Source organism: Pipistrellus hanaki, assembly GCF_964339955.1.
Source record: "Pipistrellus hanaki genome assembly, chromosome: 11".
NCBI lineage: Eukaryota > Metazoa > Chordata > Mammalia > Chiroptera > Vespertilionidae > Pipistrellus > Pipistrellus hanaki.
Window position 1 is genome coordinate 46,893,155 of NC_140513.1, and position 17,747 is coordinate 46,910,901.

Below are 17,747 nucleotides of genomic sequence, written 5' to 3' on the forward strand. Positions count from 1 at the left end.
GGAACATCACCAACACTCAGGAATAGGAACCCGAGGCAGTGGCTGACCCGCTGGCTGGAGACCCTCTCCATGTTTCCATCGCCAATACTTCCCTAAAATAAAGTTGACCTCAGTACCCTTGCACCTTAGACAGATTCTGTTGTCTCTTCTCAAAACTACTACTGCTAAGTATAACAGTAATGATAATGAAGAGGATGCTGTTCACCAGACCAACGTTTAGTGACCCATATTACTGCCTAGATTAAAATTTCCTTGTGCCCCTTTTATCCGTGCCTAATTACATTGATTATAAACCTTGGTTCCTAGGGAAGGGGTGGGAACTTTACAGACTGAGGGCAAGATTTACATCCCAAACCTTAAGAGTGAAGAATATGGAACTGCACCTGACCCTCCCACCAGGCCGGGCTGCTCATGCCCTGAGTGCTCTCTCTATTCATAAACACCTCTATCAAACTAAAGTAAAATAAAATAAAAGGCTGATGACATCTCTCTTCCTAAACTTGTAAACTCAACAAGGAAGCACTTATTAAAAGTTTTGATCCAAAAAAAGTTTCTATCTATAACAAAAGTTGTATATGTACAAATATAAACAAAATTATACATGTATATATACACTTTTTAGACAAAGAGCTGTATTTGAGTCCTGGATCTGCTAATTTGAGCTTCGAGGGCCTTGAGTAAGAAGCTTCAGCTCCTTATTTCAGTTTCCTTTTTTACAAAGTGAGGAAAATAATTTCTAGAGTACTGTTGTGAAGACTGAGTATGAATTTGGAAGCATAAATACAAGGTGCTATACTAGTGAACAGTAATAGCGTTACATTTGGCCACATAAAGCTAAAACTTTGAGAGAAAGTTAACTGTCAGTGAGTTAAGGTGATTAAAATAAATTGGATAAGAACCTCAGCACATGTAGGACTTGCTTAAGGGGCTTTAATTAACTGGACAATATGGAACAGATAATAAAGGTGTTAATGTAATCTGCTGGCACTATTTTGATCAATTGCTGAAGTTAGTACCTGGTGTCTACTTTCCCAGTTGCCAGCGGTATATTTTAGCAATGTATTTTCTTCCACCATTGTTAGATGAAAGCTGGTCTGGTATAGGTACAAGTTACCTCTCCTGGCCCCTGCCCCTGCCTCCTATTTATAAGACACAGAGTTACTGTTCACCTGGTTGGTGACATGAACATTAAAATTCAATTTGGCGCACAGAGAAGAGGACACTAACCAGCCTTCACTGCAGCCCGGGCTTGCTGTCAGTGATGGGATCAAACCCATTACTCAACGTGATGAAGCACAAATCCTCGGAGAGAAATTAAAATAACAGTGGTTTCAGATCAACTCTGAGGGAAGGCAAGAAAATTTCATCAGCATTCTGAAAAGGACTACAATTTGATTAAACACAACACAACATACAACAGTCAAACTTTTTTAGAAAGAAGAGAAAAATTGAAACTCAATTGGCCTCAGCAACTCTGATTTCCTTCTTGCTTTTACATGTTAGCTTTAGTGAGGTGTAATTGGCTAACAACAACAAAAAAAGCTATTTAAGGTGTACATCTTGGTGACCTGAGACAAGCATATATTGTGAAAGATTTCCCCCTTCCAGTGAATTAACATTTCCATAACCTCACATATCTTTTCTTTTTCTTTCTTTCTTTCTTTCTTTCTTTCTTTCTTTCTTTCTTTCTTTCCTTCTTTCTTTCTTTCTTTCTTTCCTTTTCTTTTTTTTTTTTTTTTTTTTTTTTTTTTGGTAAAAACATCTGAATTCCCCCCTCCCAGCAACCTCAACCATAAAGCACAGTGATATCAATCATAGTCACGTAAACATCAGATCCTCAGATCTTATTCATCTTTTAGCTGAAAGTTTGTACCTTTTTACCAACCTCTCCCTATTTCCTCCACTTACCCCAGCAACCCTTTTTCCTACTCTCTATTTTTGTGAGCGTGACATTTTTTGAAATATATTTTTATTGATTTCAGAGAGGAAGGGAGAGGGAAAGAGAGACAGAAACATCAATGATAAGAGAGAATCACTGAATCGGTGCCTCCTGCATGACCCACACTGGGGATCAAGCCCAAAACGGGGCAGGTGCCCTGATCAGGAATCGAACCATGACCTCCTGATACATAGGTTGATGCTTAACCACTGAGCCACCCTGGCCAGGCTGAGCTTGACATTTTTAAAGTGATTTCCTTCTTATGATTGTGCTTGATTAGCCTGTATATTTGGATTCTGCTCTTCAGTTTAAATTCATAATATGCCCTGGCATAGAACAAAATAATTCTTCAGATGAACTTTGAGAGTTCTGTGTTCTTTGTTCTATTTTGTGTTGAGTGCTGAAGTGGTATAATACCTCAGCTAATAATCAATTTTCAGTTTCCTTTTGACATAGTCTATATTCTCTCCATGGATCTCGGGAAAGTGCTTTGGCAAAATAATCCTATCTAATAAAAGAGTAATATGCAAATTAAACATCACTCTGCTACACTCACAAGCCACACCCACCAGCCAATCAGGACTGGGTATGCAAATTCACCCAACCAAAATGGTTGTGGCCACAGAGTGAGCGGGAGGCTTGGGTTTCCCTGGCAATCGAGGAAGCCAAGCTTTTTGCACAACCTAGCAGGCCCAGGCTTCCACTCAAGGCTACAAAGTTTCAATTATAGAAGATAAATAAATCCCAACAAAAATGGCTGTCGCCAAGGAGCAAGCAGGAGGCTTGGCTCCACTGAAGGCTACAAAGTTTCAATTTTAGAAGATAATACCAGGGCCTCCGCTTGGGTCGCCAGGGGTGTGGCCAACCTGCAAACCACCACAGGCCCCTTGCCCAGGACACCCCATGCCCCAAGGGAACCCCCACCCTGATCCAGAAGACCGGGTGGGGGCCAGGGGCAAACCAGCTGGACCCCACCCATGCACCAGGCCTCTATCTTATCTAATAAAAGAGTAATATGCAAGTTGACCATCACTCCAACACACAAGATGGTTGCCCCCATGTGGTCAAAGATGGCTACCTCCATGTGGACACAAGATGGCTGCTACAAGATGGCCAGCAGTTGGGAGGGACCAGGCCTGCAAGGAAGGGCAGTTGGGGGCAATCAAGCCTGCAGGGGAGGGCAGTTAGGGGTGACCAGGCTGGCAGAGGAGGGAAGTTGTGGGCAACCAGGCCTGCAGAGAAGGGCAGTTGGAGGGGGGGGGCAGGCCTGCAGGGGAGAGCAGTTGTTGGGGACCAGGCCTGCGGGGGGGGGGGGGGGGGGAAGGGTAGTTAGGGGCAAACAGGCTGGCAGGGGAGCAGTTAGGCACCAATCTAGCTGTCAGGGGAGTAGTTAGGGGGTGATCAGGCTGGCAGGCAGAAGTGGTTAGGGGCAATCAGGAAGGCAGGCAGGCAAGCAGTTGGGAGCCAGCAGTCCTGGATTGTGAGAACGATGTCCGACTGCCCTATTGGGCCTAAACAGGCAGTCAGACATCCCTCCAGGGGTCCCAGATTGGAGAAGATTCAGGCTGGGCTGAGGGACACACACCCCCATGCACGAATTTTGTTCACTGGGCCTCTAGTAATAATAATAATGATAATAATAATAATTAATAATAATTAATAATAATAATAGCTTAGATTTATTAAAAAATTGCAGTGTATTTGATGCTATTTTAATGTTTTTCATCTATCAGCTCATTTAATTCTTTCAACTATGAGTTTGTATTACTATTATTATTGCTAGGCCAATTTTCAATGTGTTGTCCAAGGTCATGCGCTAGGAAGTTATGTCCAGATAGTTTACCCAAAAAGACCGGACTCTTTATTACCATGCTCATTCATCTTCAACAGTACTATTGGTTATTACTGGTGTTTACTGTGTGTGTGTGTGTGTGTGTGTGTGTGTGTGTGTGTGTGTGTAAGATAAATTGAATAAAATAGCCCTCTCATGATTTTAAAAGTGCAACACTTTTGAATTTAATTTATAGAACACCTCTGTGGTGACATAGAAACATGCTATAAAGTAGCTTAATAGTAAGACCCATAATTTGTGCATCCTTCACAACTCCTGCTAGATTAGACACTCCCTGCTCATGGGATGAGTGACTCAAGAAACAGCAAAGGTCTCTGGTTGGTAGCCCTGTGGTTAGAGCATCTGCCAGCACACCAGAGGGTCACAGGTTTGATTTCTGGTCAAGGGCATGTACTTGGGTAGCAGATTCCATCCTCAGCCTGTGTCAGGATATGTGAGGGAGGCAACCAATTGATATGTCTCTTATATCTCTATCCCTCTCCCTCTCCCTCTCCCTCTCCCTCTCCCTCTCCCTCTCCCTCTCCCTCTCCCTCTCCCTCTCACTATTTATCTCCCCTCCCTTCTACTCTCTCTAAAAATCAATAAAATATCTATCTATCTAGCTATCTATCTATCTATCTATCTATCTATCTATCTATCCATCCATCCTGGGGTGAGGATTAGCAACAATAGCAAAAAAGAAACAACAAAGGATGACTAAAGTCACAGTTTGAATTTTGGGGGAACATAATAGAAGGCATGATAGAAGTAATTCAGGGCACAGATTTGACTGGACAAAGGTTTCCAATTTGTCTGTGTGTTTGTTTGTTTTTGAATTTGAGCACTATTTGTAAGAATGATTGTAAGAATAGTGTGTTAAGACTTGTTTCTACCATGGAGAGAAACTAATTGGTAGATAAAGCATAGTAAGCATGGCAAAAGTAATTTATGATACTAAATGTTGCATCATTATTTTTCAGACTACACTTCACCTAGAAACCACTTTCTATTATTTACATGAAGATACAATCACCCCTACTCCTTGGTTCATAGTTTAATTTTCATGAGAGGCCTTAGTAGGAAAAACAGTAAAAATGTTGCTGAATTAATCATAAATAATAATCATTCCCACTTATATAACACCTTTGCAAAGATCCCTAGAATCTTGCTAACTTTTAAAATCATGCACCAGATTTCAAATGCAAAAGATCCTGCTAATGTGATATCCAGGTTACAAATTTAAACACATTGAGGTCAGCAAATGCAAGAGGTATAGTTCTCATTACAACATTATCTCACCCACATAAGCATGCTTTATTATTTTTTTTTAGAAAAATTCATATTTAGGAGTTCAACTGCTACTGAAAATATTATGCCACCCTAAGTGGTCTAGCATGAAAAATTGTAAACATTGTGGGATTGTTGTCTTTCATGTGTTGATATTTTGATCTATAGCATAAAATTGCTGCAAATTAAACTTTGATTTTTCCTCAGATCATAAACTCAATGAAAATGCTGATCTAGAAAGCAAATAAAAATTTGATCTGCTCACCTTGCTTATAGCGGTTTGCTCACAGAATGAGTGGAGGCACAGAAGGGAGAGCAGTGCTGAAACTAACACTTATTGATTTTCTACTGTGGTTGAGACACAGGGTTAGGTGTTTTGTCAATATTAACTTATCGAGATTTACAATTCTAAAAACTAGTTATTAGTATAACTATTTTACAAATGAGTAAATGGGGGCTCAGAGAGATTAAGTGACTTGGCCAAAGTGAAGCTACTAATGACATGCAAGTCTAAATTTATTTGTTTCTAATGCTATTCCCACTTTTTTCACTAGATTGGGGTGGGGGTAGGGGAGAGAAACCTGCTAAGTATCTCTACAGACTGCCTACCACTTCCTCAAATCAGGGTCTTAATTTAGAGATTTTGCATGTTTAGGAGATAGGTTGTAGAATTAAAAAAAAAAAAAAAAACCAACAACAACAACAACATCAACAAAAAAAACAAGGACAAAATTTTAAGCACAAAGTTAAGGTTTCTCCAACATATTCCTCACAATTGACATCACGCATTTTAAGTTGGAAGCATATGGAGAAGGATATTTGAGTCCAGTTAAGGAGGAAGCTGTGGGGCAAGACCATCTGCTTTTATGCACCAATTCAGTCACCTTCTGGGGAAGAAGGGGCATGATACAGTTTATCAAATGTGTTGTCATTGTACTGGGGGAGGAAGGTTTTCTTATATGATGGATAGTTAGACACTCTGTAATGAAAAGGTCATGATAGCATATGGCATGATAGCACACATACTGTATATATACTGTACAAAACTGTGTATCATGGAGAAAGCATCCTCATTTTCCTAATACATAGAACTAACCAGGATTTCTTTTGTAGAACTAAAAAGACTTTAAAAGCTATTTCTTTGCCATTCCTAACCTTTTAGAGATGTGAAAACTTAGGCCAAGGAGGTTAGTTTATTTGTTTAAGCTAGCAAATGTCAGAGTCCACACTAAAACTGAAGATCACTTATGCAAATTTTACCTCCAGTTTCTGGACACAGCAAATAGACTTTGGAAGCTAGCTTCAGAATTGCAGCTTGCTTTGCAATAGTTACCTCACGGTGAAAAAAAATTAAGTGTTTTTTGTTGTTAATCTTCACACAAGGATTTTTTTTCATTGATTTTTTTTTTTAAAGAGAAAATGGAAGGAAAGGGGAGAGACACACAGAGAGAAGCATTGATTGGTTGCTTCCCTCACATGCCCTGACCAGGTCTGGGGAATCGAACTTGCAAAGTTAAGTGCCTCTGACAGGAATTGAACCTGGAACCCTTCAGTCTTCAGGCTGAGATTCTAAGCACTGAGCACCCCCAGCTAGGGAAGAAAAGTTTTGATAGTTAAATCCTACTTGAGATACCTGGAAGCACTCATTATTTAGAGGATACACTTTGGAGTGGTTGCATTAAGCAATTTATTTAGCATGAGCGAGGGGAGACAGAGAATCAGAGACAGAAAGTAGACATTTACCTGAAACATTTTCTCCACTGTCCTGGCTTACCACATTTCCCTAATTTTCTTCTTTTCATTTGGCCACTACCTCTACTAAATCCTCCTCTTTTCCCAGTCCTATAGACAGAATGTGTCAGAATCAGCCTCCCATCTCTTTTCTTCTCTTTGCTCCCTATGGCTTGGGCTAGCTACTCAAATCCTAATATAACCTGTAGGCTGTTAATTTCACATAACTTTAAGCACTGAACTTTCTATTAAAATCTAGGTTCATGTGGCTAACAATGCTATGATAGATCTACTTTGTTATGTAGTAGCTGTCTCAACTTTGCCATGTCCTTAACCACATCATTCCTCTTTTACCTCCCGTCTCCTATCTCTATGTTCTTTGTGGCACTAAAGAACACCCTATTTACCCTGTTGCTCACTAGAAACCTTGAACACCTACCGTTCTTTATTTTCCCATCCACATCCAGCCAATCAGGAAATCCTATTGGGTCTCCTTACACAGTACATCCAAGGTCCAATCCCTCAGCATTTTCAGCACAATATCCAAAGCCAAGCCACCATCAAATCTCTCCTGCCTGCAGAAAGGCTCTTTCAAATGGTCTTCCTACCGCCTCTGTAGCCTATATTGTACGCTTTACACATCAGTGGAAATGCTCTCCCACTGCAAATTTTCTAATGTGTTTTTTCCCCCCACATTTGAATTCCATTTCAAAGTTCTTACCATAATGTATAACATTACTTCCTGACTTCATTCAGGTCTTTGTCCTAATGATGTCCAAAAGGCTGTTCATGAAGAGATGATAGATAGATAGATAGATAGATAGATCATAGATACATAGATAGATACATAGACAGATACATAGATAGACAGATTACAATTGCCTTGCTTGTTTCATGAGGTCAGGGACTTCATTTGTTTTGTCCCCACTTTTATACAGTGAGTACCAACCTCTAATAAAGACTTGTTGATAAAACAGATGATAATGTCAGTTTTATCAAATTTATGGAACTTGAAGTACACAACAAAAAACTTAGCACATCTATAATAATAAAAGAGTAATGTGCTAATTAGACCAGGAGTCCTTCTGGATGACCTTCCAGATGAAGCCGGGGTTGCCAGGGAAGCCCAGGTCATGGCTGCCAGCAACCAGGGGAAGGAAGGCCTATTCTTGCACAAATTTCATGCATTAGGCCTCCAGTTATATTAATGATTATAACTGAGGTATTCCATTTTATATAGCACTATCCTATAAAAGGGTGTCCAGGACTACTTTTTCTTGAATTAACTATACAATAGGTATTTTCCATCATCACTCTTAAATCATATAAACTAATCAGATATATGAGTATTGGGCTGTCCCTTAATGCATGCATCCATACACATATTCACACATTGTCCTACACACAGAAAAAAAAAAGTATGGGAAATGGACTTTGAGTTGATCCAAAGTGGCTTAGAATAGTGACCCTGGGGGTTTTATATGCTAAGAAGCTGCAAGGTCACAGGTGAGCAATCAAACTGTTTAAGAGCAGAGGGTATCTTCACCAGAAAGAAGATATTCATCATGTGGCTCAGAAATGTTGGAAAGTGAGATTTAGAAAAAAATTCAAATCAATGTAGAAATGATCATATGACAAAAAAAATAATAAGCTTGGTAAAAGAAAGAGGAGGAATTAAAGGAATTTTAAAAGTTAAATGTACACACCTTCAATATGTTGCAAGCAGAAGTCCCAAAATTAACCTACGCTATCAAGGTGTAAGCAAAGAAGAGTTGATTGAACATCCCCTGGCCTCCCTTCCAGAGGGGCTCCCCTTGCATGTGCCTGCTAGGGAGGACCTCCAGCCCCACTGCCTTAGCAGCCTCAGAAATGTGCGCTTGCCACTTGCTCCACTCCAGTGATCATACAATTTAGAACAAGGGTGATGCTTTAAAATAGCTATTTTTCCTCACAAAATGTAAGTTTTTGGTTAGTGCAGGAGATGTGCAGGATTCTTTGGAAGCTCATACCAAGGATGACTAAACAGTCTCCTGGTGGACATGTGTGCAAATGTGTGAGTGAGATGGGGGATGTTCAGAAAGGTCCTTCCCAGAGGAAGTGCCATTTAAGCTGAGAAATGAAAAATGCCCAGGTAAAGGGCACGAGAGGAGAGGTGGACCTGGGCTAGAGAGAGTTGTTTTCATCTGAAGGAACAGGATTCATTTAGAAACTGACACATTCCCTAGCTGGTCTGGCTCTGTGGATGGAGATTTGGCCTGTGGAGTGAAGGGTCCCTGGTTAAAGGCACATGCCTGAGTTGCAGGCTCTATCTCCAGTAGGGGGTGTGCAGGAGGTAGCCATTAATGATTCTCTATCATCATTGATGTTTCTCTCTCTCTCTCTCTCTCTCTCTCTCTCTCTCTCTCTCTCTCTCTCTCTCTCTCTCCCCCTTCCTCTCTGAAATCAATTATATATATATATATATAACAACAATAAAAACTGACACACTGCTAGTAAGTATACAAAGAAGTCCTTGGTCCTAGTCTTAATTGTTCTGCTTCCTGTTTTCTTAGGAAATTGGTTAAATGCTTAGGACTTCTTCATTGGCTATACAATGAGGATAAAAGCAATGGGCTCAAGGAACCATATTTAAAATTTAATTAAAGAAAAATAACATAAGTAAATAAGATGAATAATCCTTGTAAGAAATACATGTTATAATTAAAAACTCTACCAAAGTTATTACTGGAGATACAAACTACAGACTGCTCTCTCTCTCTCTCTCTCTCTCTCTCTCTCTCTCTCTCTCCCTCTCTCTTTTCTGATTCACCTTCTGTAGTCGCCTGGAAAGCTGGTGTTCACTCTGGGCTGTTGTACTTTAGAAAGGATGATGAAAAAGTAGGCGGCATCTAAGGAAAGAGCAATGAATTGATGGAGAGGACCCTTCAGACGTGGATAAAGAAGTTTTGCATTATTTTGTCTAGAAAAGAGATGGTAAAGAAGGATATTTTAACTCTCTTCAAAAAATATGAAGGCCTATCATTAGGAAAATGTAGGCCAGATGTGCTTTAGCGCCTCTGAGGTTAGAACAGGAACAGTTGGCTGAGTTTGTTCAAACATTTGGAAGAATGTAAAGGTTACTTATGGAGTCCTGGGGGCCGTCTTCTTATCAGGTCTTGCCATACCATCTGGTTGGACAAAGAGATACTCAGAGATACCCCTTCAATCTCTCGAACCGGATTATTCCAGCCTGACAGCCCCTGGATGATTTGCAGGGGACTGGGGGCACTCCTTTGGAAGACCTTCTCCTGCATAAATCCTCACTCCCTGGGAGACAAGCAGGAAGCGCCCTTCCCTGAGTTCCCTCAGAGGTGCCTCTTGATTGTCAGCTTTCCAGGAGCCTTCCACAGAAGGACGCTTTCTTTCTCTGAGGGGCTGCTCGTATTTCTGGCTTTTTATTATCTCCCAAAGAAAAGTTATTTTCAAAACACAGGCCCAAGGACAAAAATCTTTTAAATGTTTCATTACATTTTGGAACATCTGAATTTGAAAATCTAAAAGATGTGCCTTTTAATTAAAAAAAAAAAAGTCTTCACACACATCTAACTTCTGTAATATATATAGTGCTAACTCGTTAAGCCATCTCAGATGTAACTGTCCTTTGCTGAAGAAAAAAGAAACTCATGCCTTAGACCTACATATAGCATTCATTTGCATATATATGCATATATACACACACCTCATTTTACATTAAATCTGTCTCTATACTATTTATATTTATACCCATTTGCAGGGCCCAAATATATTTGGCCATTTTTTGAATTCTGCTAAGTATTCTTAGGGAAGTATTCTTAAAAAGTTATACTTGGTAAACTTTGCAACCAAACTGAATTATGGTGGAAATCCTATATAAATCATTCAATCTTTCCAGCAGCAATAAATTACAATGTCAGAAACATAAGGTGCTGACCTCCCAGTGTGAGCCGAGTAGGAGGTGAACGATGGGGATAAAGCTCTTGATTAGAAATGTTTTTCTTGAAGAATAAAGAGTTTATGCAGGGAAACAGCCATGAATAAAGCCCACCACCCCCTGATGTTTATCCATATAAAGCACAAGGTGATTTATCTTCAAGGGAAGAAAGAATGAAAAATAAAAACCTCAACTTTTGACTGATACTCCAAGTTATAAATGTTTAATGCATCTGGTTTCTACAATGTTACAGAGGTTTCCCTCTTAAAAACAAAAAAAAGTGTGTGTGTGTGTGTGTATTTTAAGAAGAAGCAAATGAGACCTCGGTAGTTTGGCTCAGTGGACAGAGCATTGGCCTAGGGACTGAAGGGTTCGATTCTGGTCAAGGGCACATGCCCAGGTTGCCAGCTGTGTCACCAATGGGGGGGAGGGGCATATAGGAGGCAGCTGATCAATGATTCTTTATCATCCAATGTTTCTCTCTCTCTCTCTCTCTCTCTCTCTCTCTCTCTCTCTCTCTCTCTCTCTCTCTCTCTCTCTCTCTCTCTTCCTCTCTGAAATCAATAAAAATATATTAAAAATTAAAAATAAAGAAGAAGCAAATGAACAATCCTAATAGTGAAAAAGAATTATTTAATTTTAGAATATAGAAGTGACTAGTGGGTTATGTGCAAATTTCTTTGAAAAAAAAAATAGCATCAGCATGCTGCTTGAATTATATTGTGTTTTAAAGTCAGGATCAGGGATTGAAGTATTCAACTTACTTCCCAAGAGGGGAGCAGCTCAAGCTCCTGAGCACCATGGACCATGACAAAGCCGAGCACTTCTTTCTTCCCTCCCTCTGAAAATTCCAATAAAATATACCCTGGAATAAGGAGAGAGGATTTTCACCGAAACTGAACTCACCACCATCTTTCCCAGTGGTTCTGAACTCTTGAAACAGTTTGTTTTTATTGTTGTTGCTTTTGTTAATCCTCACCTGAGTATGTTTTTCCATTGATTTTCTTTTTAGAGAGAGTGTAGAAGGAAGGGGGGAAACAGAGAGAAACATGCATGTGACAGAGACATATGCATTGGTTGCCTCCCCACGCCCAACCAGGGTCTGGGATAGAGCCTACAACTGAGGTACGTGCCTTTGATGGGAATAGAATCTGAGACCCTTCAGTCCATGGGCCGACACTCTATCCACTGAGTACCAATGTCAAGTTCCCCACTTAAATTATTTGGAAGGGGTCTAAATATTAGTTTGGGGTGTGTGTGTGTGTGTGTGTGTGTGTGTGTGTGTGTGTGTGTGTTTAAAAACACTCTGCAGGTAATTCTAATATGAAGCTAGTGCTGGGAACTATACTGGCACCCCTTTACGTATTTCTCCTTTATTAATGTGTTCAGACTAATTCAGTCATACAGGCTAACAACTTAAGTCCTGGTCACCCATTCCTTCTTTACACTCTGACCCTTCTATTACTAATCTCTTTGCAACCTCCATAGTCAAATATTTCCTTGACATAATAGTACTACAATAACACTCTCCAATGTTGACTCTCTCCTGGCTGGGTGTTTTCACACACAGGAATCTTCCAGAGACAAAAGTTTCATCATTTTATTCCCCAAATATAGTCCCCATATCTTCAATTTGCTCACTTACTCCTTCAGAAAAACATTCAAAGTTTTTAAATAGAGCATTCCAGGTCCTCTGTAATATGATCCAGATTTTATTTTCAAATTGAGAGTGCATCATTCCTCAGCAAGAATCCTCAGCTCCTTCTAGCTTTATCTGTATTCAATATCTCCTGAACACCTTTCCAACCTTCTCTCCTTGATTGTTTTTCTTCTGTTCTATTCCCGAAAATTTGACCCTCTCTGCTCAACCCAAATCGAACCGTATCCACTCTACATTCTCGCTCAAGTATCCTTTCCCAAAGCATTTCTTCAACCATGAAAGCACCTTTTGGTTAGCACTTATTTTCTGCACTATCCATTTTGCTCAATTGTGCTCCCAATGCTATGGTAAGCTCTTCCAAGATAAGACATGTATTCCACATACAGCTGTGAACACCTGGTGCACATAGTAGGTACTCAATACTCATTTGTTAAAGGAATGTAAAATGATTAAATGGCACAGAACTAATATGATCTCATATTTTAGTGGCTTAAAGCTGAGTATGCAAGTGCTGGGAAGTGCTGCCTGGATTCCAATGCCAGAATTATATTTATGAGGACATATGGAGGACAAAACGAAGGGAATGCTACAGTCCAAGAAGGAAAAAAAAAATCATTCTCAGAAAAAAAGACAATTTTTAACCCTAGGGTTCATTTAGTTCTCAAAAGATCACATACAAAAACTGTGATGGAAAGTAACACTTCAGCATGGAAGAACTAATAATTTAAGCCCATCTAAAGTGTAATGCTAATAAAAAAATTCCTTAAATAAAGCTTTAATCTTTGTCTCAATTCAACTGGAGGGATCAGTAAAGATCTCTCCATCCTGTTGATATCTGTCTGAATATGAAAGGGATGCTAGCCTTTGCTTTCACACATAAGGAACTGACTTATTTGGAGACCCATGATGCCTCACTTCCTTCCCTGTCCTGCCTTTTACTTCTACCTCCAACTAAGCAAGAAGGACACGGAGTCAACAAATGCTTCTTATACCTCTGCCTTGTAAAGATAGTTTCTAACTTTTTCCCAGGATGATTAGATAAAACATTTGACTAGCCTTTACTTTTTGAATCAGAGTGTGAGAATGATATTGGTGAAATTTTGAGTATATGAGAGTAGTGGACCTTTCTCCCTCTTTTCTTGCCAATTACAATAAGGAATATGATGCCCAGAAAACCAATCATGATAAACACACTCCCCATGTCAATGGTTGATCCAAGAACCAGGGTGTAAGCCAATGAGCTTGTTCCACTGATAGGAAGTATTTCAGAAACAGGCACATGGCTGAATTCGAGCCAAGAGGATACAAAGGGAAGTGAGCCTAGTTAATGCAGGGAAAACATTTTCCTACTTTTCAGAGAGATTCATAGAAGACAAAGTTAGAAATCCATGCCAATAAAAGAATCATATGATTATATCCGTTGGAAGGTAACTATATTTCCTTTCAAATGCCTCACTAAGCCAGGTGGATAAAGTTTCATGATCTTGAATACTTCTGAGTGCTTTAGGATATTCAAAAAACAAATATTTGCTCCTAGGGCATGTCGATAAAGCTACGAAAGCATCTCAGGCTCATACAGTTAGAGTTTGGAGGTGAAAACTTGATTCTGCCACTATTTACTGAGCAGCTCATCTGGGTGCTGAGTGTGCTTCATCACCTACTTGTTCTGTTGTGTTATGCACAAGGTCCTTAGCTACTCTGTAGGACAGTTGATTTTATAGAAACCTGCAACTATTGTAGGGTTATAGACATTCCTCAGAAATTATATTCCATTTAGTTAAAGTCGGTTTGAAATTTACTATCTATGTCACAGGAGAAATGTTACATAACTTCTCTAAGCTTTCATTTCCTCCTTTGTGAAGTGGAGATAATATTAGTTTTATGTCATAATTTTATTCTCAGGATCGAATACGATAATACTTATTGAACACTACCCCTGGAACATAGCAAGCACTCAAGAATATCAGGGAATATTAGCTGAAGTCATTATTTTCAATCCGTCATGCATGTAAAAATATCAGTCCCTATGGGACAGCCATGATAGGAAAGGAGACTGGGCTGTGTTCCCTTAGAACGTCAGGTGCATTCAGGAAGAGAAATGGGACCAGTAACAGGGACATATACTAAAACCTGGCTTTGAGCAGACAACAAGAGCAGTAAAAGCAATCCCAGAAAATTCTGTTATTAGTACTCAGAAATATGAAATCCAAGATTTGAAATGTAGATGGAATACAGAGGAAGATGCCAGGTACTGACAATAACAGCAAAAGATTGATGTTAAGGTAGTAGAGAAAGTCTTTCAATGGACCTAGCTACACCTTAAAGATCTGGTAGCGCCGAGGCAGTGACCCTCACTCTGTTGGGGAATTAAAGGCTTGCCCTAGGCTCTGACTAATGTCAGAAGCCCTGCTCTGTAGTTGATCCTGATACTCATAAGACATTGGTTTTGAACAAGTTAATTGTCATTTTTAATGATTTAATTTCCTCATCAGTAAAATGGGGATAATTATATCTGGTTTGCCCTCCAATACCTATTGAATAGTTTTCCTGTTCCTGGGGTTGCAATATGAATATGAAAAGAAGTATTCTATTACACTCATTGTCTAGTAAGGAATCAAATATTAGCAATTGATTATACTATATACTATGCAGTACATAATAGCATGAGATACCATCTTTCACAAGGACATGCAATGTTTGCCTCCACATCCAGAGAACCCAATGTGGAGGCAAACATCCATGTTTGCCCATGAGAATTAGGGAAGATTTCATAGAGGAGATAAAATGTAAGCTGATATTTGATAGATAACTGGGAGCTTTGCAGGTGGATGAGGAAGGAAAGATACTCCTTCCCAAGAGATAGGCTAGAATGCACACAAAGCACAATGGTACCTTTGGGGATTGAATTAGAAATAAAAGTTGCAAGTAAATCAAGCCAAAGGTTGCTTGAGGTTCTACATTCTTTTCCAGTACTATTACAGTCATTTCAGTTGCAGAGCATGTTGGGAAATGACTGACCTTGATCCTGGAATTTTCCTCCCATTTGGCCAGCTTCTATAATTCATTCAATTAGGTCAGAGGTAGCTTTGCACCTGCAAATATCATCGCCTTTAAGAGCCAACAGGGAGCACACTCTGTGCTCTGACTTCCACCACGCACAACTCCTACATGCACTGAAGTGGCCCTTATCCATCAAGGTTGCGGAGGCTAACTGAGCATCCGATGTGGCTGATTGCATCCTTTCTGCCCTATGGCTGAACAGAAGGTTTCAGTTCCCACTGCCTGCTAGGCTACTTAACCCTTCGAAGCAGAAATACTCAGATGAAGAAACCCAACTGTTACTATAATTTAGTAGATGTAAGACATCTGCATACGACTTTGCGGCATCTGGCACTGTTTGAAACATACAGAATTCAGTGCTGCAATTCCAATTTCTCTAAGTATGCCATGTGACAGTTTAGAAAACATTCACTTATCATGACAGCATCTAATCTCTGCTTCCAAACAAGGGGGGAAAGGGAAAATTACGTATTCTGCAGAAATAACTGTATAAGAATATATATAAAAGGTGTGGTGCAAGGAAAACGCTAGTCAAAGAAATATCATTTTATGCAATTTTAGTTAACTCCTCATTATATCAATATGGGTTCTTATAAAGTACATTTTACATGACAGAAAGTAAAAGAGGACATTTCTTATTTCTAATTTTATAAACTTTCACTGAACACCTGCTATATGCTAACTGTCCTGCTGTACAATGGGAATTAGATAAAAGGCTCCTTTAAGAAGCAAGATGTACGAGAACAGCCAAAACCGGTTTGGCTCAGTGGATAGAGCATCGGCCTGTGGACTGAAGGGTCCCAGGTTCGATTCCAGTCAAGGGCATGTATATTGGTTGTGGGCACATCCCCGGTAGTGGGTATGCAGGAGGCAGCTGGTCGATGTTTCTCTCTCATCAATGTTTCTAACTCTCTCTCTCTCCCTTCCTCTCTGTAAAAAATCAATAAAATATATATTTTTTAAAAAGATGTAAGAGAACAAATAACTACTTGGGGAGAACAAGTCAAGTATTTGCAAGCATCTCTTCCTTTGGAGAACCACTCCACGTGTTTTGAGGGAGTGATCAGTCTGGGTGCTCTGTCCCTAGACAATTCGGCAGTCCTGGGAGGTGCATGAGTCATAGAGGCCAATACCTGCTACCTTGGGACTTTCCCACAAGAATGTGCAGAAGAGTTTGTGTCTTTCCACCTGGGTTGCTTAGGTGGGAAGATGGTACTCTGGATGCCATTTCAGCCTTCATCTTCCTCAGGCAAAGAACAAAGCCCAGAGATGGGGAAAGGCGTGACAAAAAGGCAGAAGAGGATAGAAAGAGAAGAGAAAGAAAGGGAAGAAACTAGAGGAAATTGGAGGGAGACCTTATGACATCATTTGAGCTTTGTATCAGGTGTACCTGCAAACTCATATGTTAAAATTGATTTTTAATTTAATTATATATTAATTAGAAATTTGTTTATTTGATATCTGAACATGGGATGTTGTAAGAATCATACTTAAAATGTCAAATTATATTGGTCGAGGAGGGGTGAAGACAAAAATTCATCTTTCCTTTATGAGGAATTTGGTTATGCTATAGTAAAGAAACTAGTTAACCTACACCTGTTACATTTTAAGACTCAGACATCAAAAGTAGAGCTTTGAAAAAATGGTGTAAGCACTATTCAAAAACAATGTGGCGTTGTCCAGTAAAATCAAGAAGACATATAATATACATTCTGTGAACCAGCAATTCAGCTCTTAGGAACTCATGCATACACACATAAGGATGAATGCATAAGAGATTTCCTACCAGCATTTGAAATAGATCCAAGCTAGAAACCACAACTATCTAACAAGAGTCAAATGCATAAATAAATATACAATGGAGTACTACACATCAATAAAAATGGAGGAACTATGACTATACTCAAGAGCATGGTACAATCATATTACCACAATGTTGAGTAACAGAAACTAGACAGAAGAAAGATATAAAATATAATTACATTTATTCATAAGAAAAAAACACAAAATATATTATTTGGGGTTAGTTGGTAAAACAATAAAGTATGGGAATGATGATTAGAAAAGCTAGGAGAGTAGTAACTTCTAAGAGGGTTTGAGTGATTTGAGATCAGAAAATAGCCCAGAAAAGGCTTCAGGGTGTTAACAATGTTTTAATTTTTAAACTGATAATCACTTCATAGCTATTCCTATGATTACATCCATAGAAGTTTTATGGTCTTTTTAAATGTGTGTTATGTGCCAGTGTTAAAAAAATAAAACAACACAATGCATTATGATTAAAAATGAA

The 17,747-nt window shown here is 39.4% G+C and overlaps 1 protein-coding gene and 1 long non-coding RNA gene across 2 annotated transcripts in view; one reads left to right on the top strand and one right to left on the bottom strand.

Annotated features, from left to right (window-relative positions):
- The window catches only part of PTPRD (protein tyrosine phosphatase receptor type D), a 1,977,099-nt gene that overhangs the window by 559,257 nt on the left and 1,400,095 nt on the right, over positions 1 to 17,747 (bottom strand). The window lies entirely within an intron of this gene.
- The window catches only part of LOC311629901, a 1,265,484-nt gene continuing 1,249,391 nt past the window's right edge, over positions 1,655 to 17,747 (top strand). Inside the window, exon 1 of the long non-coding RNA XR_014796288.1 lies at positions 1,655 to 1,752. This is a non-coding gene — a long non-coding RNA (uncharacterized lncRNA). The remainder of the gene's footprint in view (positions 1,753 to 17,747) is intronic.